This window comes from Schistocerca cancellata, unplaced genomic scaffold (assembly GCF_023864275.1).
Source record: "Schistocerca cancellata isolate TAMUIC-IGC-003103 unplaced genomic scaffold, iqSchCanc2.1 HiC_scaffold_1092, whole genome shotgun sequence".
In the NCBI taxonomy this organism is placed as follows: Eukaryota; Metazoa; Arthropoda; class Insecta; order Orthoptera; family Acrididae; genus Schistocerca; species Schistocerca cancellata.
The window spans coordinates 4,014,169-4,041,390 of record NW_026047091.1 but is presented as its reverse complement, the minus strand read 5'-3'; positions in this window follow the sequence as shown (position 1 = coordinate 4,041,390).

The following is a 27,222-nucleotide window of genomic DNA, read 5'->3' as shown; positions in this document are numbered from 1 at the left end:
ATGAAAAAGGTCATTTTAAAATCAACACGAAAAACCAAAATTCCAAAAGTATCAAACACAAGATAATGCTTACCGAAGAAAGAAAATGTATCGTGGTAGGCACCCTCCTCCCGCCCTATGGTGCAACTGATGTCCGTCTCTCCAGAAATGTACTCAATGGGACCATAATGTTGCAACCACACACACGTTGACCTGCTGTGAGGAAAAAACGAGTTAGTACATTTCAAACATGAATAAGGTCACTTTATAATCAACATGAGAAACCAAAATTCCAAAAGTATCAATCACAAAATAATGCTTACCGAAGAAAGAAAAGGTATCTTGCTAAGCACCCTCCGCAAGCCCTGAGGTGCAACTGATGTCACTCTCTCCAAAAATGTACTCAATGGGACCGTAATGTTGCAACCACACACATGTTGACCTGCTGTGAGGAAAAAACGAGTTAGTACATTCCAAACATGAAAAAGGTCATTTTAAAATCAACACGAAAAACCAAAATTCCAAAAGTATCAAACACAAGATAATGCTTACCGAAGAAAGAAAATGTATCGTGGTAGGCACCCTCCTCCCGCCCTATGGTGCAACTGATGTCCGTCTCTCCAGAAATGTACTCAATGGGACCATTATGTTACAACCACACACACGTTGACCTGCTGTGAGGAAAAAACGAGTTAGTACATATCAAACATGAAAAAGGTCACTTTAAAATCAACATGAGAAACCAAAATTCCAAAAGTATCAATCACAAAGAAATGCTTACCGAAGAAAGAAAATGTATCGTGCTAGGCTCCCTCCTCCCGCCCTGTGGTGCAACTGATGTCCCTCTCTCCAGAAATGTACTCAATGGGACCGTAATGTTGCAACCACCCACGCGTTGACCTGCTGTGAGGAAAAAACGAGTTAGTACATTCCAAACATGAAAAAGGTCATTTTAAAATCAACATGAAAAACCAAATTCCAAAAGTATCAAACACAAAAAAATGCTTACCGAAAAAAGAAAATGTATCGTGCTAGGAACCCTCCTCTTGCCCTGTGGTGCAAGTGATGTCCCTCTCTCCAAAAATGTACTCAGTGGGACCATAACGTTGCAACCACACACACGTTGACCTGCTGTGAGGAAAACACGAGTTAATACATTCCAAACATGAAAAAGGTCATTTTAATATCAACATGAAAAACCAAAATTCCAAAAGTATCAAACTCAAAAAAATGCGTACCGAGGAAAGAAAATGTATCTTGCTAGGCACCCTCCTCCCGCCCTGTGGTTCGACTGATGTCCTTCTCTCCAAAAATGTACTCAATGGGACCATAATGTTGCAACCACCCACGCGTTGACCTGGTGTGAGGAAAAAACGAGTTAGTACATTCCAAACACGAAAAATATCATTTTAAAATCAACATGAAAAACCAAAATTCCAAAAGTATCAAACACAAAAAAATGCTTACCGAAGAAAGAAAATGTATCGTGCTAGGAACCCTTCTCCCGCCTTGTTGTGCAAGTGATGTCCCTCTCTCCAAATATGTACTCAATGGGACCATAATGTTGCAACCACACACACGTTGACCTGCTGTGAGGAAAACACGAGTTAATACATTCCAAACATGAAAAAGGTCATTTTAATATCAACATGAAAAACCAAAATTCCAAAAGTATCAAACACAAAAAAATGCTTACCGAAGAAAGAAATGTATCGTGCTAGGCACCCTTCTCCCGCCCTGTGGTGCAAGTGATGTCCCTCACTCAAAAAATGTACTCAATGGGACCATAATGTTGCAACCACACACACGTTGACCTGCTGTGAGGAAAAAACGAGTTAGTATATCCCAAACATGAAAAAGGTAATTTAAAAATCAATATGAAGAACCAAAATTCCAAAAGTATCAAACACAAAAAAATGCTTACCGAAGAAAGAAAATGTATCGTGCTAGGCACCCTCCTCCCGCCCTGTGGTGCAACTGGTTTCCCTCTCTCCAAAAATGTACTCAATGGGACCATAATGTTGCAACCACACACACGTTGACCTGCTGTGAGGAAAAAAATGAGGTAGTACATTTCAAACATGAAAAAGGTCATTTTAAAATCAACACGAAGTACCAAAATTCCAAATGTATCAAACACAAAAAAATGATTACCGAATAAGGAGAATGTATCGTGCTAGGCACCCTCCTCCCGCCCTGTGGTGCAACTGATGTCCCTCTCTCCAAAAATTACTCAATGGGACCATAATGTTGCAACCACACACACGTTGACCTACTGTGAGGAAAAATCGAGTTAGTACATTCCAATCACGAAAAAGGTCATTTTAAAATCAACATGAAGAACCAAAATTCCAAAAGTATCAATGACAAAAAAATGCTTACCGAAGAAAGAAAATGTATCGTGCTAGGCACCCTCCTCCCGCCCTGTGGCGCAACTGATGACCCTCTCTCCAAAAATGTACTCAATGGGACCATAATGTTGCAACCACACACACGTTGACCTGCTGTGAGGAAAAAACGAGTTAGTACATTCCAATCACGAAAAAGGTCATTTTAAAATCAACATAAAAAACCAAAATTGCAAAAGTAAGCAAACACAAAAAAATGCTTACCGAAGAAAGAAAAAGTATCGTGCTGGCACCCTCCTCCCGCCCTGTGGTGCAAGTGATGTCCCTCTCTCCAAAAATGTACTCAAAGGGACTATAATGTTGCAACCACACACACGTTGACCTGCTCTGAGGAAAAAACGAGTTAGTACATTCCAAACATGAAAAAGGTCATTTCAAAATCAACATGAAAAACCAAAATTCCAAAAGTATCAAACACAAAAATATGCTTACCGAAGAAAGAAAGTGTATTGTGCTAGGCACCCTCCTCCCGCCCTGTGGTGCAACTGATGTCCCTCTATAAAAAAATGTATTCAATGGGACCGTAATGTTGCAACCACACACACGTTGACCTGCTGTGTGGAAAAAACGAGTTAGTACATTTCAAACATGAAAAAGGTCATTTTAAAATCAACATGAAAAACCAAAATTCCAAAAGTATCAAACTCAAAATAATGCTTACCGAAGAAAGAAAATGTATCGTGCTAGGCACCCTACTCCTGCCCTTTGGTGCAACTGATGTCCCTCTCTGCAAAAATGTACTCAGTGGGACCATAATGTTGCAACCACACACACGTTGACCAGCTGTGAGGAAAAAACGAGTTAGTAGATTCCAAACATTAAAAAGGTCATTTTAAAATCAACATAAAAAACCAAAATTTCAAAAGTATCAAACACAAAAAAATGATTACCGAAGAAGGAAAATGTATCGTGCTAGGCACCCTCCTCCCGTCCTGTGGTGCAACTGATGTCCCTCTCTCCAAAAATGTACTCAATGGGACCATAATGTTGCAACCACACACACGTTGACCTGCTGTGAGGAAAAAACGAGTTAGTACATTTCAAACATGAAAAAGGAAATTTTAAAATCAACATGAAAAACCAAAATTCAAAAAGTATCAAACACAAAAAAATGCTTACCGAAGAAAGAAAATGTATCCTGCTAGGCACCCTCCTCCCGCCCTGTGGGGCAACTGATGTCCCTCTCTCCAAAAATGTACCCAATGGGACCATAATGTTGCAACCACACACACGTTGAACTGCTGTGAGGCAAAACGAGTTGGTACATTCCAAACATGAAAAAGGTCATTTCAAAATCAACATGAAAAACCAAAATTCCAAAAGTATCAATGACAAAAAAATGCTTACCGAAGAATGAAAATGTATCATGCTAGGCACCCTCCTCCTGCCCTGTGGTGCAACGGATATCCCTCTCTCGAAAAATTACTCAATGGGACCATAATGTTGCAACCACACACATGTTGACCTGCTGTGAGGAAAAAACGAATTAGTACATTCGAAACATGAAAAAGGTCATTTTCAAATCAACATGAAAATCCAAAATTCCTAAAGTATCAAACACAAAAAAAAAAAAACTTACCGAAGAAGGAAAATGTATCGTGCTAGGCACCCTCCACTCGCCCTGTGGTGCAACGGATATCCCTCTGTCGAAAAATGTACTCAATGGGACCATAATGTTGCAACCACATACACGTTGACCTGTTGTGAGGAAAACACGAGTTAGTACATTCCAAACATGAAAAAGGTCATTTTAAAATCAGAATGAAAAACCAAAATTCCAAAAGTATCAAACAAAAAATAATTCTTACCGAAGAAAGAAAATGTATCGTGCTAGGCACCCTCCTCCCGCCCTGTGGTGCAACTGATGTCCCTCTCTCCAAAAATGTACTCAATGAGACCATAATGTTGCAACCACACACACGTTGACCTGCTGTGAGGAAAAAACGAGTTAGTACATTCCAAACATGAAAAAGGTCATTTTAAAATCAACATGAAAAACCAAAATTCTAAAAGCATCAAACACAAAAAAATGCTTACCGAAGAAAGAAAATGTATCGTGCTAGGCACCCTCCTCCCGCCCAGTGGTGCAACTGATGTCCCTCTCTCCAGAAATTACTCAATGGGACCATAATGTTGCAACCACACACACGTTGACCTGCTCTGAGGAAAAATCGAGTTAGTACATTCCAAACATGAAAAAGGTCATTTTAAAATCAACATGAAAAACCAAAATTCCAAAAGTATCAAACACAAAATAATGCTTACCGAGGAAAGAAAATGTATCGTGCTAGGCACCCTCCTCCCGTCCTGTGGTGCAACTGATGTCCCTCTCTCCAAAAATGTACTCAATGGGACCATAATGTTGCAACCACACACACGTTGAAATGCTGTGAGGAAAAAACGAGTTAGTACATTCCAATCATGAAAAAGGGTATTTTAAAATCTACATGAAAAACCAAAATTACAAAGGTATCAAACATATAATAATGCTTACCGAAGAAAGGAAATGTATCGTGCTAGGCACCCTCCTCCTGTCCTTTGGTGCAACTGATGTCCCTCTCTCCAAAAATATACTCAATGGGACCATAATATTGCAACCACACACACGTTGACCTGCTGTGAGGGAAAAACGAGTTAGTACATTCCAAACATGAAAAAGGTCATTGCAAATCAACATGAAAAACAAAAATTCCAAAAGTAGCAAACACAAAAAAATGCTTACCGAAGAAATAAAATGTACCGTGCTAGGCACACTCCTCCCGCCCTGTGGTGCAACTGATGTCCATCTCTAAAAAAATGTACTCAATTGGACCATAATGTTGCAACCACACACACGTTGACCTGCTGTGAGGAAAAAACGAGTTAGTACATTCCAAGCATGAAAAAGGTCATTTTGAAATCAACATGAAAAACCAAAATTGGAAATGTATGAAACACAATAAAATGCTTACCGAAGAAAGAAATTGTATGGTGCTAGGCACCCTCCTCCCGCCCTGTGGCGCAACTGAAGTCCCTCTCTCCGAATATGTACTCATTGGGACCATAATGTTGCAACCACACACACGTTGACCTGCTGTGAGGAAAAAACGGGTTAGTAAATTCCAATCATGAAAAGGTCATTTTAAAATCAACATAAAAAACCAAAATTCCAAAAGTATCAAACACAAAAAAATGCATACCGAAAAAAGAAAATGTATCGTGCTAGGCACCCTCCTCCCGCCCAGTGGTGCAAGTGATGTCCCTCTCTCAAAAAATGTACTCAATGGGACCATAATGTTGCAACCACACACACGTTGACCTGCTGTGAGGAAAAAACGAGTTAGTACATTCCAAACATGAAAAAGGTCATTTTATAATCAACATGAAAAACCAAAATTCCAAAAGTATCAAACACAAAATAATGCTTACCGAAGAAAGAAAATGTATCGTGCTAGGCACCCTCCTTCCGCCCTGTGGTGGAACTGATGTCCGTCTCTCCAGAAATGTACTCAATGGGACCATAATGTTGCAACCACACACACGTTGACCTGCTGTGAGGAAAAAACGAGTTAGTACATTTCAAACATGAAAAAGGTTATTTTAAAATCAACATGAAAAACCAAAATTCCAAAAGTATCAATCACAAAATAATGCTTACCGAAAAAAGAAAATGTATCTCGCTAGGCACACTCCGCAAGCCCTGAGGTGCAACTGATGTCACTCTCTCCAAAAATGTACTCAATGGGACCGTAATGTTGCAACCACACACATGTTGACCTGCTGTGAGGAAAAAACGAGATAGTACATTTCAAACATGAAAAAGGTCATTTTAAAATCAACATGAAAAACCAAAACTCCAAAAGTATCAAACACAAAAAATGTTTACCGAAGAAAGAAAATGTATCGTGCTAGGCACCCTCCTCCTGCCCTGTGGTGCAACTGATGTCCCTCTCTCCAAAAATGTACTCAATGGGACCATAATGTTGCAACCACCCACGCGTTGACCTGCTGTGAGGAAAAAACGAGTTAGTACACTCCAAACATGAAAAAGGTCATTTTAAAATCAACATGAAAAACCAAATTCCAAAAGTATCAAACACAAAAAAATGCTTACCGAAGAAAGAAAATGTATCGTGCTAGGAACCCTCCTCCCGCCCTGTGGTGCAAGTGATGTCCCTCTTTCCAAAAATGTACTCAATGGGACCATAACGTTGCAACCACACACACGTTGACCTGCTGAGAGGTAAACACGAGTCAATACATTCCAAACATGAAAAAGGTCATTTTAATATCAACATGAATAAACAAAATTCCAAAAGTATCAAACACAAAAAAATGCTTACCGAAGAAAGAAAATGTATCGTGCTAGGCACCCTCCTCCCGCCCAGTGGAGCAACTGATGTCCCTCTCTCCAAAAATGTAATCAATGGGACCATAATGTTGCAACCACACACACGTTGACCTGCTGTGAGGAAAAAATGAGTTAGTACATTTCAAACATGAAAAAGGTCATTTTAAAATCAACATGAAAAACCAAAATTCCAAAAGTATCAAACACAAAAAAATGCTTACCGAAGAAAGAAAATGTATCGTGCTAGGCACCCTCCTCCTGCCCTTTGGTGCAACTGATGTCCTTCTCTCCAAAAATATACTCAATGGGACTGTAATGTTGCAACCACACACATGTTGACCTACTGTGAGGAAAACACGAGTTAGTACATTTCAAACATGAAAAAGGTCATTTTAAAATCAACATGAAAAACCAAAATTCCAAAAGTATCAAAAACAAAATAATGCTTACCGAAGAAAGAAAATATATATTGCTAGGCACCCTCCTCCCACCCTGTGGTGCAACTGATGTCCCTCTCTCCAAAAATGTACTCAGTGGGACCATAATGTTACAACCACACACACGTTGACCTGCTGTGAGGAAAACACGAGTTAGTACATTTCAAACATGAAAAAGGTCATTTTAAAATCAACATGAAAAACCAAAATTCCAAAAGTATCAAACACAAAATAATGCTTACCGAAGAAAGAAAATGTATCGTGCTAGGCACCCTCCACCTGCCCTTTGGTGCAACTGATGTCCCTCTCTAAAATAATGTACTCAATTGGACCATAATGTTGCAACCACACACTCGTTGACCTGCTGTGAGGAAAAAACGAGTTAGTACATTCCAAACATGAAAAAGGTCATTTTAATATCAACATGAAAAACCAAAATTGGAAATGTATGAAACACAAAACAATGCTTACCGAAGAAAGGAATTGTAACGTGCAAGGCACCCTTCTCCCGCCCTGTGGTGCAAGTGATGTCCCTCTCTCCAAAAATATACTCAATGGGACCATAATGTTGCAACCACACACACGTTGACCTGCTGTGAGGAAAAAACGAGTTAGTACAATCCAATCATGAAAGGGGTCATTTTAAAATCAACATGAAAAACCAAAATTCCAAAAGTATCAATGACAAAAAAATGCTTACCGAAGAAGGAAATTGTATCGTGCTAGGCACCCTCCTCCCGCCCTGTGGTGCAACTGATGTCCCTCTCTCCAAAAATGTACTCAATGGGACCATAATGTTGCAACCACCCACGCATTGACCTGGTGTGAGGAAAAAACGAGTTAGTACATTCCAAACATGAAAAAGGTCATTTTAAAATCAACACGAAAAACCAAAATTCCAAAAGTATCAAACACCAAAAAATGATTACCGAAGAAGAAAATGTATCGTGCTAGGCACCCTCCTCCCGCCCTGTGGTGCAAGTGATGTCCCTCTCTCCAAAAATGTACTCAATGGGACCATAATGTTGCAACCACACACACGTTGACCTGCTGTGAGGAAAAAACGAGTTAGTACATTTTAAACATGAAAAAGGTCATTTTAAAATCAACACGAAAAACCAAAATTCCAAAAGTATCAAACAGAAAATAATGCTTACCGAAGAAAGAAAATGTATCGTGCTAGGCACCCTCCTCCCGCCCTGTGGTGCAACTGATGTCCCTCTCTCCAAAAATGTACTCAATGGGACCATAATGTTGCAACCACACACACGTTGAAATGCTGTGAGGAAAAAATGAGTTAGTACATTCCAATCATGAAAAAGGTCATTTTAAAATCAACATGAAAAACCAAAATTCCAAAGGTATCAAACATATAATAATGCTTACCGAAGAAAGGAAATGTATCGTGCTAGGATCCCTCCTCCCGCCCTGTGGTGCAACTGATGTCCCTCTGTCCAAAAATGTATTCAATGTTACCGTAATGTTGCAACCACACACACGTTGACTTGCTCTGAGGAAAAAACGAGTTAGTACATTTCAAACATGAAAAAGGTCATTTTAAAATCAACATGAAATACCAAAATTCCAAATGTATCAAACACAAAAAATGCTTACCGAAGAAAGAAAATGTATCGTGCTAGGCACCGTCCTCCCGCCCTGTGGTGCAACTGATGTCCCTCTCTCCAAAAATGTACTCAATGGGACCATAATGTTGCAACCACCCACGCGTTGACCTGGTGTGAGGAAAAAACGAGTTAGTACATTCCAAACATGAAATAGATCATTTTAAAATCAACATGAAAAACCAAAATTCCAAAAGTATCAAACACAAAAAAATGCTTACCGAAGAAAGAAAATGTATTGTGCTAGGAACCCTCCTGCCGCCCTGTGGTGCAAGTGATGTCCCTCTCTCCAAAAATGTACTCAATGGGACCATAATGTTGCAACCACACTCACGTTGACCTGCTGTGAGGAAAACTCGAGTTAATACATTCCAAACATGAAAAAGGTCATTTTAATATCAACATGAAAAACCAAAATTCCAAAAGGATCAAACACAAAAAAATGCTTACCGAAGAAAGAAAATGTATCGTGCTAGGCACCCTTCTCCCGCCCTGTGGTGCAAGTGATGTCCCTCTCTCATAAAATGTACTCAATGGGACCATAATATTGCAACCACGCACACGTTGACTTGCTGTGAGGAAAAAACGAGTTAGTACATCCCAAACATGAAAAAGGTCATTTAAAAATCAATATGAATAACCAAAATTCCAAAAGTATCAAACACAAAAAAATGCTTACTGAAGCTAGAAAATGTATCGTGCTAGGCACCCTCCTCCCGCCCTGTTGTGCAACTAATGTCCCTCTCTCCAAAAATGTCCTCTATGGGACCATTATGTTGCAACCACACACACGTTGACCTGCTGTGAGGAAAAAATGAGTTAGTACATTTCAAACATGAAAAAGGTCATTTTAAAATCAACATGAAAAACCAAAATTCCAAAAGTATCAAGTACAAAATAATGCTTACCGAAGAAAGAAAATTATATATTGCTAGGCACCCTCCTCCCGCCCTGTGGTGCAACTGATGTCCCTCTCTCCAAACATGTACTTAGTGGGACAATAATGTTGCAACCACACATACTTTGACCATTTGTGAGGAAAAAACGAGTTAGTACATTTCAAACATGAAAAAGGTCATTTTAAAATCTACACGAAGAACCAAAATTCCAAAAGTGTCAAACACAAAAAAATGATTACCGAAGAAGGAAAATGTATCGTGCTAGGCACCCTCCTCCCACCCTGTGGTACAACTGATGTCCCTCTCTCCAAAAATGTACTCAATGGGACCATAATGTTGCAACCACACACACTTTGTCCTGCTGTAGTGAAAAAACGAGTTTGTACATTCCAAACATGAAAAAGGTCATTTTAAAATCAACATGAAAAACCAAAATTCCAAAAGAATCAATGACAAAAAAATGCTTACCGAAGAAAGAAAATGTATCGTGCTAGGCACCCTCCTCCCGCCCTGTGGCGCAACTGATGTCCCTCTCTCCAAAAACGTACTCAATGGGACCATAATGTTGCAACCACACACACGTTGTCCTGCTGTAGGGAAAAAACGAGTTAGTACATTTCAAACATGAAAAAGGTCATTTTAAAATCAACATGAAGAACCAAAATTCCAAAAGTATCAAACTCAAAAAAATGCTTACCGAAGAAAGAAAATGTATTGTGCTAGGCACCCTCCTCCTGCCCTTTGGTGCAACTGATGTCCCTCTCTGCAAAAATGTACTCAGTGGGACCATAATGTTGCAACCAAACACACGTTGACCTGCTGTGAGGAAAAAACGAGTTAGTACATTTCAAACATGAAAAAGGTCATTTTAAAATCAACAGGAAAAACCAAAATTCCAAAAATATCAAACACAAAATAATGCCTACCGAAGAAAGAAAATGTATCGTGCTAGGCACCCTCCTCCCGCCCTGTGGTGCAACTGAAGTCCCTCTCTCCTAAAATGTACTCAATGGGGCCGTAATGTTGCAACAGCACACACGTTGACCTGCTGTGAGGAAAAAACGAGTTAGTACATTTCAAACATGAAAAAGGTCATTTTAAAATCAACATGAAAAACCAAAATTCCAAAAGTATCAAACACAAAATAATGCTTACCGAAGAAAGAAAATGTATCGTGCTAGGCACCCTCCTCCCGCCCAGTGGTGCAACTGATGTCCCTCTCTCCAAAAATGTACTCAATGGGACCATAATGTTGCAACCACACACACGTTGACGTGCTGTGAGGAAAAAACGAGTTAGTACATTTCAAACATGAAAAAGGTCATTTTAAAATCAACATGAAAAACCAAATATCCAAAAATATCAAACACAAAACAATGCTTACCGAAGAAAGAAAATGTATCTTGCTAGGCACCCTCCTCCCGCCCTGTGGTGCAACTGATGTCCCTCTCTCCAAAAATGTACTCAATGGGACCGTAATGTTGCAACCACACACACGTTGACCTGCTGCGAGGAAAAATGAGTTAGTACATTTCAAATATGAAAAAGGTCATTTTAAAATCAACATGAAAAACCAAAATTCCAAAAGTATCAAACACAAAATAATGCTTACAGAAGAAAGAAAATGTATCGTGCTAGGCACCCTCCTCCCGCCCAGTGGTGCAACTGATGTCCCTCTCTCCAAAAATGTACTCAACGGGACCATAATGTTGCAACGACACACACGTTGACCTGATGTGAGGAAAAAACGAGTTCGTACATTCGAAACATGAAAAAGGTCATTTTAAAATCAACATGAAAAACAAAATTCCAAAAGTATCAACGACAAAAAATTGCTTACCGAAGAAAGAAAATGTATCGTGCTAGGCACCCTCCTCCCGCCCTGTGGCGCAACTGATGTCCCTCTCTCCAAAAATGTACTCAATGGGACCATAATGTTGCAACCACACACACGTTGACCTGCTGTGAGGAAAAAACGAGTTAGTACATTCCAATCATGAAAAAGGGCATTTTAAAATCAACATAAAAAACCAAATTTCCAAAAGTATCAAACACAAAAAAATGCTTACCGAAGAAAGAAAGTGTATTGTGCTAGGCACACTCCTCCCGCACTGTGGTGCAACTGATGTCCCTCTATAAAAAAATGTACTCAATGGGACCGTAATGTTGCAACCACACACACGTTGACCTGCTGTGAGGAATAAACGAGTTAGTACATTTCAAACATGAAAAAGGTCATTTTAAAATCAACATGAAAAACCAAAATTCCAAAAGTATCAAACACAAAATAATGCCTACCGAAGAAAGAAAATGTATCGTGCTAGGCAACCTCCTCAAGCCCTGTGGTGCAACTGATGTCCCTCTCTCCAAAAATGTACTCAATGGGACCATAATGTTGCAACCACACACACGTTGTCCTGCTGTGAGGAAAAAACGAGTTAGTACATTCCAAACATGAAAAAGGTAATTTTAAAATCAACATGAAAAACCAAAATTCCAAAAGTATCAAACACAAAATAATGCTTACCGAAGAAAGAAAATGTATTGTGCTAGGCACCCTCCTCCCGCCCTGTGGTGCAACTGATGTTCCTCTCTCCAAAAATGTACTCAATGGGACCGTAATGTTGCAACCACACACGTTGACCTGCTGTGAGGAAAAACGAGTTAGTACATTTCAAACATGAAAAAGGTCATTTTAAAATCAACATGAAAAACCAAAATTCCAGAAGTATCAAGCATATAATAATGCTTACCGAAGAAAGAAAATGTATCGTGCTAGGCACCCTCCTCCAGCCCTGTGGTGCAACTGATGTCCCTCTCTCCAAAAATGTACTCAATGGGACCATAATTTTGCAACCACCCATCTGTTGACCTACTGTGATGAAAAAACGAGTTAGTACATTCCAAACATGAAAAAGATCATTTTAAAATCAACATGAAAAACCAAAATTCCAAAAGTATCAAACACAAAAAAATGCTTACCGAAGAAAGAAAATGTATCGTGCTAGGAACCCTCCTCCCGCCCTTTGGTGCAACTGATGGCCCTCTCTCCAAAAATGTACCCAATGGGACCATAATGTTGCAACCACACACACGTTGACCAGCTGTGAGGAAAACACGAGTTAATACATTCCAAACATGAAAAAGTACATTTTAAAATCAACATGAAAAACCAAAATTCCAAAAGTATCAAACACAAAAAAATGCTTACCTAAGAAAGAAAATGTATCGTGCTAGGCACCCTCCTCCGGCACTGTGGTGCAAGTGATGTCCCTCTCTCCAAAAATGTACTCAATGGGACCATAATGTTGCAACCACACACACGTCCTGCTGTGAAGAAAAAACGAGTTAGTACATTTCAAACATGGAACAGGTCATTTTAAAATCAACATGAAAAACCAAAATTCCTAAATTATCAAACACAAAATAATGCTTACCGAAGAAAGAAAATGTATCATGCTAGGTACCGTCCTCCCGCCCTGTGGTGCAACTGATGTCCCTTTCCCCAAAACTGTACTCAATGGGATGTTGCAACCACACACACGTTGACCTGATGTGAGGAAAAAACGAGTTAGTACATTCGAAACATGAAGAAGGTCATTTTCAAATCTACATGAAGAACCAAAATTCCAAAAGTATCAAGCACTAAAATATGCTTACCGAAGAAAGAAAATGTATCGTGCTAGGCACCCTCCTCCCGCCCTGTGGTGCAACTGGTGTCCCTCTCTCCAAAAATGTACTCAATGGGACCAAAATGTTGCAACCACACACACGTTGACCTGCTGTGAGGAAAAAACGAGTTAGTACATTCAAAACATGAAAAAGGTCATTTTAAAAGCAACATAAAATACCAAAATTGGAAATGTATGAAACACAATAAAATGCTTACCAAAGAAAGAAATTGTATCGTGCTAGGCACCCTCCTTCCGCCCTGTGGTGCAACTGATGTCCCTCTCTCCAAAAATATACTCAGTGGGACCATAATATTGCAACCACACACACGTTGACCTGCTGTGAGTAAAAAACGAGTTAGTACATTTCAAACATGAAAAAGGTCATTTTAAAGTCAACACGAATAACCAAAATTCCAAAAGTATCAAACACAAAATAATGCTTACCGAAGAAAGAAATTGTATCGTGCTAGGCACCCTCCTCCCGCACTGTGGCGCAACTGATGTCCCTCTCTCCAAAAATGTACCCAATGGGACCATAATGTTGCAACCGCACACACGTTGAGGAAAAAACGAGTTAATACATTCCAATCATGAAAAAGGTCATTTTAAGATCAACATAAAAAACCAAAATTCGAAAAGTATCAGACCCAAAATTATGCTCACCGAAGAAAGAAAATGTATCGTGCTAGGCACCCTCCTCCCGCACTGTGGTGCAAGTGATGTCCCTCTCTCCAAAAATGTACTCAATGGGACCAAAATGTTGCAACCACACACACGTTGACCTGCTGTGAGGAAAAAACGAGTTAGTACATTCCAAAGATGAAAAAGGTCATTTTAAAATCAACATGAAAAACCAAAATTCCAAAAGTATCAAACACAAAAAAATGCTTACCGAAGAAAGAATATATATATTGCTAGGCACCCTCCTCCCGCCCTGTGGTGCAACTGATGTCCCTCTCTCCAAAAATGTACTCAATGGGACCATAATGTTGCAACCACACACACGTTGACCTGCTGTGAGGAAAAAACGAGTTAGTACATTTCAAACATGAAAAAGGTCATTTTAAAATCAACATGAAAAACCAAAATTCCAAAAGTACCAAACACAAAATAATGCTTACCGAAGAAAGAAAATGTACCTTGCTAGCCACCCTCCACAAGCCCTGTGGTGCAACTGATGTCACTCTCCCAAAAAATGTACTCAATGGGACAGTAATGTTGCAACTACCCACACGTTGACCTGCTGTGAGGAAAAAACGAGTTAGTACATTCGAAACATGAAAATGGTCATTTCAAAATCAACATGAAAAACCAAAATTCCAAAAGTATCAAACACAAAAAAATGCTTACCGAAGAAAGAAAATGTATCGTGCTAGGAACCCTCCACCCGCCCTGTGGTGCAACTGATGTCCCTCTCTCCAAAAATGTACTCAATGGGACCATAATGTTGCAACCACCCACACGTTGACCTGCTGTGAGGAAAAAACGAGTTAGTACATTCCAAACATGAAAAAGGTCATTTTAAAATCAACATGAAAAACCAAAATTCCAAAAGTATCAATCACAAAAAAATGCTTACCGAAGAAAGAAAATGTATCGTGCTAGGCACCCTCCTCCCGCCCTGTGGTGCAACTGATGTCCGTCTCTCCAAAAATGTACTCAATGGGACCATAATGTTCCAACCACACACACGATGACCTGCTGTGAGGAAAAAACGAGTTAGTACATTTCAAACATGAAAAAGGTCATTTTAAAATCAACATGAAAAACCAAAATTCCAAAAGTATCAAACACAAAAAAATGCTTACCGAAGAAAGGAAATGTATAGTTCTAAGCACCCTCCTCCCGCCCTGTGGTGCAACTGATGTCAGTCTCACCAAAAATGTACTCAATGGGACCATATTGTTGCAACCACACACACGTTGACCTGCTGTGAGGAAAAAACGAGTTAGTACATTCCAAACATGAAAAAGGTCATTTAAAAATCAATATGAAAAACCAAAATTCCAAAAGTATCAAACACAAAAAAATGCTTACCGAAGAAAGAAAATGTATCGTGCTAGGCACCCTCCTCCCGCCCTGTGGTGCAACTGATGTCCCTCTCTCCAAAAATGTACTCAATGGGACCATAATGTTGCAACCACACACACGTTGACCTGCTGTGAGGAAAAAACGAGTTAGTACATTCCAAACATGAAAAAGGTCATTTTAAAATCAACATGAAAAACAAAAATTCCAAAAGTATCAAACACAAAATAATGCTTACAGAAGAAAGAAAATGTATTGTGCTAGGCACCCTCCTACCGCCCTGTTGTGCAACTGATGTCCCTCTCTCCAAAAATGTACTCAATGGGACCACAATGTTGCAACCACACACACGTTGACCTGCTGTGAGGAAAAACGAGTTAGTACATTTCAAACATGAAAAAGGTCATTTTAAAATCAACATGAAAAACCAAAATTCCAAAAGTATCAAACACAAAATAATGCTTACCGATGAAAGATAATGTATTGTGCTAGGCAACCTACACCCGCCCTGTGGTGCAAGTGATGTCCCTCTCTCCAAAAATGTACTCAATGGGACCGTAATGTTGCAACCACACACACGTTGACCTGCTGTGAGGAAAAAACGAGTTAGTACATTCCAAACATGAAAAAGGTCATTTTAAAATCAACATGAAAAACCAAAATTCCAAAAGTATCAAACACAAATTAATGCTTACCGATGAAAGAAAGTGTATTGTGCTAGGCTCCCTCCACCCGCCCTGTGGTGCAACTGATGTCCCTCTCTCCAAAAATGTACTCAATGGGACCGTAATGTTGCAACCACACACACGTTGACCTGCTGTGTGGAAAAAACGAGTTAGTACATTTCAAACATGAAAAAGGTCATTTTAAAATCAACATGAAAAACCAAAATTCCAAAAGTATCAAACACAAAAAAATGCTTACCGAAGAAAGAAAATGTATCGTGCTAGGCACCCTCCTCCCGCCCTGTGGTGGAACTGATGTCCCTCTCTCCAAAAATGTACTGAATGGGACCATAATGTTGCAACCACACACACGTTGACCTGCAGTGAGGAAAAAACGAGTTAGTACATTCCAAACATGAAAAACGTCATTTTAAAATCAACATGAAAAACCAAAACTCCAAAAGTATCAAACACAAAATAATGCTTACAGAAGAAAGAAAATGTATTGTGCTAGGCACCCTCCTACCGCCCTGTTGTGCAACTGATGTCCCTCTCTCCAAAAATGTACTCAATGGGACCACAATGTTGCAACCACACACACGTTGACCTGCTGTGAGGAAAAACGAGTTAGTACGTTTCAAACATGAAAAAGGTCATTTTAAAATCAACATGGAAAACCAAAATTCCAAAAGTATCAAACACAAAATAATGCTTACCGATGAAAGATAATGTATTGTGCTAGGCAACCTACACCTGCCCTGTGGTGCAACTGATGTCCCTCTCTCCAAATATGTACTCAATGGGACCGTAATGTTGCAACCACACACACGTTGACCAGCTGTGAGGAAAAAACGAGTTAGTACATTCCAAACATGAAAAAGGTCATTTTCAAATCAACATGAATAACCAAAATTCCAAAAGTATCAAACACAAATTAATGCTTACCGATGAAAGAAAATGTATTGTGCTAGGCACCCTCCACCCGCCCTGTGGTGCAACTGATGTCCCTCTCTCCAAAAATGTACTCAATGGGACCGTAATGTTGCAACCACACACACGTTGACCTGCTGTGAGAAAAAAACGAGTTAGTACATTTCAAACATGAAAAAAGGTCATTTTAAAATCAACATGAAAAACCAAAATTCCAAAAGAATCAAACATATAATAATGCTTACCGAAGAAAGGAAATGTGTCGTCCTAGGCACCCTCCTCCCACTCTGTGGTGCAAATGATGTCCCTCTCTCCAAAAATGTACTCAATGGGACCGTAACGTTGCAACCACACACACGTTGACCTGCTGTGAGGAAAAAACGTGTTAGTACATTTCAAACATGAAAAAGGTCATTTTAAAATCAACATGAAAAACCAAAATTCCAAAAGTAACAGACTCAAAAAAATGCTTACCGAAGAAAGAAAATGTATCGTGCTAGGCACCCTCCTCGTGACCTTTGGTGCAACTGATGTCCCTCTCTCCAAAAATGTACTCAATGGGACTGTAATGTTGCAACCACACACACGTTTACCTACTGTGAGGAAAAAACGAGTTAGTACATTTCAAACATGAAAAAGGTCATTTTAAAATCAACATGAAAAACCAAAATTCCAAAAGTATCAAACACAAAATAATGCTTACCGAAGAAAGAAAATATATATTGCTAGGCACACTAGTCTTGCCCTGTGGTGCAACTGATGTCCCTCTCTCCAAAAATATACTCAATGGGACCACAATGTTGCAACCACACACACTTTGAACTGCTGTGACGAAAAAACGAGTTAGTACATTCCAAACATGAAAAAGGTCATTTTTAAATCAGCATGAAAAACCAAAATTCCAAAAGTATCAAACACAAAAAAATTCTTACCGAAGAAAGAAAATGTATCATGCTAGGCACACTCCTCCCGCCCTGTGGTGCAACTGATGTCCCTCTCTAAAAAAATGTACTCAATTGGACTATAATGTTGCAACCACACACACTTTGTCCTGCTGTGAGGAAAAAACGAGTTAGTACATTCAAAACATGAAAAAGGTCATTTTAAAATCAACATGAAAAACCAAAATTGGAAATGTATGAAACACAATAAAATGCTTACCAAAGAAAGAAATTGTATCGTGCTAGGCACCCTCCTTCCGCCCTGTGGTGCAACTGATTTATCTCTCTCCAAAAAATACTCAGTGGGACCATTATATTGCAACCACACATACGTTGACGTGCTGTGAGGAAAAAACGAGTTAGTACATTTCAAACATGAAAAAGGTCATTTTAAAATCAACACGAAAAACCGAAATTCCAAAAGTATCAAACACAAAATAATGCTTACCAAAGAAAGAAAATGTATCGTGCCAGGCACCCTCCTCCCGCACTGTGGCGCAACTGAAGTCCCTCTCTCCAAAAATGTACTCAATGTGACCATAATGTTGCAACCACACACACGTTGACCTGCTGTGAGGAAAAAACGAGTTAGTACATTCCAATCATGAAAAAGGTCATTTTAAAATCAACATAAAAAACCAAAATTCCAAAACTATCAAACACAAAATAATGCTCACCGAAGAAATAAAATGTATCGTGCTAAGCACCCTCCTCCCGCACTGGGGTGCAAGTGATGTCCCTCTCTCCAAAAATGTACTCAATTTGACCATAATGTTGCAACCACACACACGTTGACCTGCTGTGAGGAAAAAACGAGTTAGTACATTTCAAACATGAAAAAGGTCATTTTAAAATCAACATGAAAAACCAAAATTCCAAAAGTATCAAACACAAAATAATGCTTACCGAAGAAAGAAAATGTACCTTGCTAGGCACCCTTCTCAAGCCCTGTGGTGCAACTGATGTACCTCTCTCCAAAAATGTACTCATTGGGACCATAATGTTGCAACCACCCATACGTTGGCCTGCTGTGAGGAAAAAACGAGTTAGTACATTCGAAACATGATAAAGGTCATTTTAAAATCAACATGAAAAACCAAAATTCCAAAAGTGTCAAACACAAAAAAATGCTTACCGAAGAAAGAAAATGTATCGTGCTAGGCACCCTCCTCCCGCACTGTGGTGCAAGTGATGTCCGTCTCTCCAAAAATGTACTCAATGTGACCATAATGTTCCAACCACACACACGTTGACCTGCTGTTAGGAAAACACAAGTTAATACATTCCAAAAATGAAAAAGGTCATTTTAAAATCAACATGAAAAACCAAAATTCCAAAAGTATCAAACACAAAAAAATGCTTACCGAAGAAAGAAAATGTATCGTGCTAGGAACCCTCCTCTCGCCCTGTGGTGCAAGTGATGTCCCTTTCTCAAAAAATGTATTCAATGGGACCATAATGTTGCAACCACACACACGTTGACCTGCTGTGAGGAAAAAACGAGTTAATACATTCGAATCAGGAAAAACGTCATTTTAAAATCAACATGAAAAACCAAAATTCCAAAAGTATCAAACACAAAACTATGCATACTGAAGAAAGAAAATGTATCGTGCTAGGCACCCTCCTACTGCCCTGTGGTACAACTGATATCCCTCTCTGCAAAAATATACTCAGTGGGACCATAGTATTGCAACCACACACACGTTGACCTGTTGTGAGGAAAAAACGAGTTAGTACATTCCAAACATGAAGAAGGTCATTTTAAAATCAACATGAAAAACCAAAATTCCAAAAGTATCAATGACAAAAAAATGCTTACCGAAGAAAGAAAATGTATCGTACTAGGCACCATCCTCCCGCCCTGTGGCGCAACTGATGTCCCTCTCTCCAAAAATGTACTCAATGGGACCATAATGTTGCAACCACACACACGTTGACCTGCTGTGAGGAAAAAACGAGTTAGTACATTCCAAACATGTAAAAGGTCATTTTAAAATCAACATGAAAAACAAAATTCCAAAAGTATCAAACAGATAATAATGTTTACCGAAGAAAAGAAATGTATCGTGCTAGGCACCCTCCTCCCGCCCTGTGGTGCAACTGATGTCCCTCTATAAAAAAATGTACTCAATGGGACCGTAATGTTGCAACCACACACACGTTGACCTGCTGTGAGGAAAAAACGAGTTAGTACATTTCAAACATGAAAAAGGTCATTTTAAAATCAACATGAAAAACCAAAATTCCAAAAGTATGAAACTCAAAAAAATGCTTACCGAAGTAAGAAAATGTATCGTGCTAGGCACCCTCCTCCTGCCCTTTGGTGCAACTGATGTCCTTCTCTCCAAAAATGTACTCAATGTGACTGTAATGTGGCAACCACACACACGTTGACCTACTGTGAGGAAAAAACGAGTTAGTACATTTCAAACATGAAAAAGGTCATTTTAAAATCAACACGAAAAACCAAAATTCCAAAAGTATCAATCACGAAAATATGATTACCGAAGAAGGAAAATGTATCGTGCTAGGCACCCTTCTCCTGCCCTGTGGTGCAACTGATGTCCCTCTCTCCAAAAATAAACTCAATGGGACCATAATGTTGCAACCACACACACGTTGACCTGCTGTGAGGAAAAAACGAGTTAGTACATTTCAAACATGAAAAAGGTCATTTTAAAATCAACATGAAAAACCAAAATTCCAAAAGTATCAAACACAAAATAATGCTTACCGAAGAAAGAAAATGTATCTTGCTAGGCACCCTCCTCAAGCCCTGTGGTGCAACTGATGTCCCTCTCTCCAAAAATGTACTCAATGGGACCGTAATGTTGCAACCACACACACGTTGACCTGCTGTGAGGAAAAAACGAGTTAGTACATTCCAATCATGAAAAAGGTCATTTTAAAATCAACATGAAAAACCAAAATTCCAAAAGTATCAAACACACACAAAATGCTTACCGAAGAAATAAAATGTATCGTGCTAGGAACCCTCCTCCCGCCCAGTGGTGCAACTGATGACCCTCTCTCCAAAAATGTACTCAATGGGACCATAATGTTGCAACCACGCACACGTTGACCTGCTGTGAGGAAAAAACGAGTTAGTACATTCGAAACATGAAAAAGGTCATTTTCAAATCATAATGAAAAATCAAAATTCCAAAAGTATCAAACACAAAAAAATGTTTACAGAAGAAAGAAAATGTATCGTGCTAGGCACCCTCCTCCCGCTCTGTGGCAAAACTGATGTCCCTCTCTCCAAAAATGTACTCAATGGGACCATAATGTTGCAACCACACACACGTCGACCTGCTGTGAGGAAAAAACGAGTTAGTACATTCCAATCATGAAAAAGGTCATTTTAAAATCAACATAAAAAACCAAATTTCCAAAAGTATCAAACACAAAAAAATGCTTACCGAAAATAGAAAATTTATCGTGCTAGGCACCCTCATCCCGCCCTGTGGTGCAACTGATATCCCTCTCTCCAGAAATGTACTCAATGGGACCATAATGTTGCAACCACACACACGTTGACCTGCTGTGAGGAAAAAACAAGTTAGTACATTCCAATCATGAAAAAGGTCACTTTAAAATCAACAAAAAAAACCTAAATTCCAAAAGTATCAAACACAAAAAAATGCTTACCAAAAAAAGAAAATGTATCGTGCTAGGCACCCTCCTCCCGCCCTGTGGTGCAACTGATGTCCCTCTCTCCAAAAATGTACTCAATGGGACCATAATGTTGCAACCACACACACGTTGACCTGATGTGAGGAAAAATCGAGTTAGTACATTCCAATCATGAAAAAGGTCATTTTAAAATCAACATAAAAAACCAAAATTCCAAAAGTATCAAACACAAAAAAATGCTTACCGAAAATAGAAAATGTATCGTGCTAGGCACCCTCATCCCGCCCTGTGGTGCAACTGATGTCCCTCTCTCCAAATATGTACTCAATGGGACCATAATGTTGCAACCACACACACGTTGACCTGCTGTGAGGAAAAAACGAGTTAGTACATTCCAATCATGAAAAAGGTCATTTTAAAATCAACATAAAAAACCAAAATCAAAAGTATCAAACACAAAAAAATGCTTACCGAAAAAAGAAAAAGTATCGTGCTAGACACCCTCCTCCCGCCCTGTGGTGCAACTGATGTCCCTCTCTCCAAAAATGTACTCAATGGGACCATAATGTTGCAACCACACACACGTTGACCTGATGTGAGGAAAAAACGAGTTAGTACATTTCAAACATGAAAATAGTCATTTTAGAATCAACATGAAAAACCAAAATTCCAAAAGTATCAAACTCAAAAAATGCTTACCGAAGAAAGAAAATGTATCGTGCTAGGCACCCTCCTCCCGCCCTGTGGTGCAACTGATGTCCCTCTCTCCAAAAATGTACTCAATGGGACCATAATGTTGCAACCACACACACGTTGACCTGCTGTGAGGAAAAAACGAGTTAGTACATTCCAATCATGAAAAAGGTCATTTTAAAATCAACATAAAAAACCAAAATTCCAAAAGTATCAAACACAAAATAATGCTTACCGAAGAAAGAAAATATATCTTGTATCTTGCTAGGCACCCTCCTCAAGCCCTGTGGTGCAACTGATGTCCCTCTCTCCGAAAATGTACTCAATGGGACCATAATGTTGCAACCACACACACGTTGACCTGCTGTGAGGAGAAAACGAGTTAGTACATTTCAAACATGAAAAAGGTCATTTTAAAATCAACATGAAAAACCAAAATTCCAAAAGTATCAAACACAAAAAAATGCTTACCGAAAAAAGAAAAAGTATCGTGCTAGGCACCCTCCTCCCGCCCTGTGGTGCAACTGATGTCCCTCTCTCCAAAAATGTACTCAATGGGACCATAATGTTGCAACCACACTCACGTTGACCTGCTGTGAGGAAAAAACGAGTTAGTACATTCGAAACATGAAAAAGGTCATTTTAAAATCAAATTGAAAAACCAAAATTCCAAAAGTATCAAACTCAAAAAATGCTTACCGAAGAAAGAAAATGTATCGTGCTAGGCACCCTCCTCCCGCCCTGTGGTGCAACTGATGTCCCACTCTCAGTAAATGTACTCAATGGGACCATAATGTTGCAACCACACACACGTTGACCTGATGTGAGGAAAAATCGAGTTAGTACATTCCAATCATGAAAAAGGTCATTTTAAAATCAACATAAGAAACCAAAATTCCAAAAGTATCAAACACAAAATAATGCTTACCGAAGAAAGAAAATGTATCTTGCTAGGCACCCTCCTCAAGCCCTGTGGTGCAACTGATGTCCCTCTCTCCAAAAATGTACTCAATGGGAAAGTAATGTTGCAACCACACACACGTTGACCTGCTGTGAGGAAAAAACGAATTAGTACATTTCAAACATGAAAAAGGTCATTTTAAAATCAAAATGAAAAACCAAAATTCCAAAAGTATCAAACACAAAAAAATGCTTACCGAAAAAAGAAAATGTATCGTGCTAGGCACCCTCCTCCCGCCCTGTGGTGCAACTGATGTCCCTGTCTCCAAAAATGTACTCAATGGGACCATAATGTTGCAACCACACACACGTTGACCTGCTGTGAGGAAAAAACGAGTTAGTACATTCCAATCATGAAAAAGGTCATTTTAAAATCAACATGAAAAACCAAAATTCCAAAAGTATCAAACACAAAAAAATGCTTACAGAAGAAAGAAAATGTATCGTGCTAGGCACCCTCCTCCCGCTCTGTGGCAAAACTGATGTCCTTCTCTCCAAAAATGTACTCAATGGGACCATAATGTTGCAACCACACACACGTTGACCTGCTGTGAGGAAAAAACGAGTTAGTACATTCCAATCATGAGAAAGGTCATTTTAAAATCAACATAAAAAACCAAAATTCCAAAAGTATCAGACACAAAAAATGCTTACCGAAGAAAGAAAATATATCTTGTATCTTGCTAGGCACCCTCCTCAAGCCCTGTGGTGCAACTGATGTCCCTCTCTCCAAAAATGTACTCAATGGGACCGTAATGTTGCAACCACCCACACGTTGACCTGCTGTGAGGAAAAAATGAGTTAGTACATTTCAAACACGAAAAAGGTCATTTTAAAATCAACATGAAAAACCAAAATTCCAAAAGTATCAAACACAAAAAAATGCTTACCGAAAAAAGAATATGTATCGTGCTAGGCACCCTCCTCCCGCCCTGTGGTGCAACTGATGTCCCTCTCTCCAAAAATGTACTCAATGGGACCATAATGTTGCAACCACACACACGTTGACCTGCTGTGAGGAAAAAACGAGTTAGTACATTCGAAACATGAAAAAGGTCATTTTAAAATCAACATGAAAAACCATAATTCCAAAAGTATCAAACTCAAAAAATGCTTACCGAAGAAAGAAAATGTTTCGTGCTAGGCACCCTCCTCCCGCCCTGTGGTGCAAGTGATGTCCCTCTCTCCAAAAATGTACTCAATGGGACCATAATGTTGCAACCACACACACGTTGACCTGCTGTGAGGAAAAAACGAGTTAGTACATTCCAATCATGAGAAAGGTCATTTTAAAATCAACATAAAAAACCAAAATTCCAAAAGTATCAGACACAAAAAATGCTTACCGAAGAAAGAAAATGTATCTTGCTAGGCACCCTCCTCAAGCCCTGTGGTGCAACTGATGTCCCTCTCTCCAAAAATGTACTCAATGGGTCCGTAATGTTGCAACCACACACACGTTGACCTGCTGTGAGGAAAAAACGAGTTAGTACATTTCAAACATGAAAAATGTCATTTTAAAATCAACATGAAAAACCAAAATTCCAAAAGAATCAAACACAAAAAAATGCTTACCGAAAAAAGAAAATGTATCGTGCTAGGCACCCTCCTCCCGCCCTGTGGTGCAACTGATGTTCCTATCTCCAAAAATGTACTCAATGGGACCATAATGTTGCAACCACACACACGTTGACCTGCTGTGAGGAAAAAACGAGATAGAACATTCGAAACATGAAAAATGTCATTTTAGAATCAACATGAAAAAATAAAATTCCAAAAGTATTAAACTCAAAAAATGCTTACCGAAGAAGAAAATCTATCGTGCTAGGCACCCTCCTCCCGCCCTGTGGTGCAACTGATGTCCCTCTCTCCAAAAATGTACTCAATGGGACCATAATATTGCAACCACACACACGTTGACCTGCTGTGAGGAAAAATCGAGTTAGTACATTCCAATCATGAAAAAGGTCATTTTAAAATCAACATAAAAAACCAAAATTCCAAAAGTATCAAACACAAAAAATGCTTACCGAAGAAAGAAAATGTATCGTGCTAGGCACCCTCCTCCCGCCCTGTGGTGCAACTGATGCCCCTCTCTCCAAAAATGTACTCAATGGGACCATAATGTTGCAACCACACACACGTTGACCTGCTGTGAGGAAAAAACGAGTTAGTACATTCCAATCATGAAATAGGTCATTTTAAAATCAACATAAAAAACCAAAATTCCAAAAGTATCAAACACAAAATAATGCTTACCGAAAAAAGAAAAAGTATCGTGCTACGTACCCTCCTCCCGCCCTGTGGTGCAACTGATGTCCCTCTCTCCAAAAATGTACTCAATGGGACCATAATGTTGCAACCACACACACGTTGACCTGATGTGAGGAAATAACGAGTAAGTACATTCGAAACATGAAAAAGGTCATTTTCAAATCAACATGAAAAACCAAAATTCCAAAAGTATCAAACACAAAAAAATGCTTACAGAAGAAAGAAAATGTATCGTGCTAGGCACCCTCCTCCCGCTCTGTGGCAAAACTGATGTCCCTCTCTCCAAAAATGTACTCAATGGGACCATAATGTTGCAACCACACACACGTTGACCTGCTGTGAGGAAAAAACGAGTTAGTACATTCCAATCATGAAAAAGGTCATCTTAAAATCAACATAAAAAACCAAAATTCCAAAAGTATCAAACACAAAACAATGCTTACCGAAGAAAGAAAATGTATCTTGCTAGGCACCCTCTTCAAGCCCTGTGGTGCAACTGATGTCCCTCTCTCCAAAAATGTACTCAATGGGACCGTAATGTTGCAACCAGACACACGTTGACCTGCTGTGAGGAAAAAACGAGTTAGTACATTCCAATCATGAAAAAGGTCATTTTAAAATCAACATAAAAAACCAAAATTCCAAAAGTATCAAACACAAAAAAATGCTTACCGAAAAAAGAAAATGTATCGTGCTAGGCACCCTCCTCCCGCCCTGTGGTGCAACTGATGTCCCTCTCTCCAAAAATGTACTCAATGGGACCATATAGTTGCAACCACACACACGTTGACCTGCTGTGAGGAAAAAACGAGTTAGTACATTCCAATCATGAAAAAGGTCATTTTAAAATCAAAATAAAAAACCAAAATTCCAAAAGTATCAAACACAAGAAAATGCTTACCGAAAATAGAAAATGTATCGTGATAGGCACCCTCCTCCCTCCCTGTGGTGCAACTGATGTCCCTCTCTCCAAAAATGTACTCAATGGGACCATAATGTTGCAACCACACACACGTTGACCTGCTGTATGGAAAAAATGAGTTAGTACATTCCAATCATGAAAAAGGTCATTTTAAAATCATCATAAAAAACCAAAATTCCAAAAGTATCAAACACAAAAAAATGCTTACCGAAAAATGAAAATGTATCGTGCTAGGCACCCTCCTCCCGCCCTGTGGTGCAACTGATGTCCCTCTTTCCAAAAATGTACTCAATGGGACCATAATGTTGCAACCACACACACGTTGACCTGATGTGAGGAAAAAACAAGTTAGTACATTCGAAACATGAAAAAGGTCATTTTCAAATCAACATGAAAAACCAAAATTCCAAAGTATCAATCACAAAAAAATGCTTACAGAAGAAAGAAAATGTATCGTGCTAAGCACCCTCCTCCCGCTCTGTGGCAAAACTGATGTCCCTCTCTCCAAAAATGTTCTCAATGGGACCATAATGTTGCAACCACACACACGTTGACCTGCTGTGAGGAAAAATCGAGTTAGCACATTCCAATCATGAAAAAGGTCATTTTAAAATCAACATAAAAAAACCAAAATTCCAAAAGTATCAAACACAAAATAATGCTTACCGAAGAAAAAAATGTATCTTGCTAGGCACCCTCCTCAAGCCCTGCGGTGCAACCGATGTCCCTCTCTCCAAAAATGTACTCAATGGGACCGTAATGTTGCAACCACACACACGTTGACCTGCTGTGAGGAAAAAACGAGTTAGTACATTTCAAAC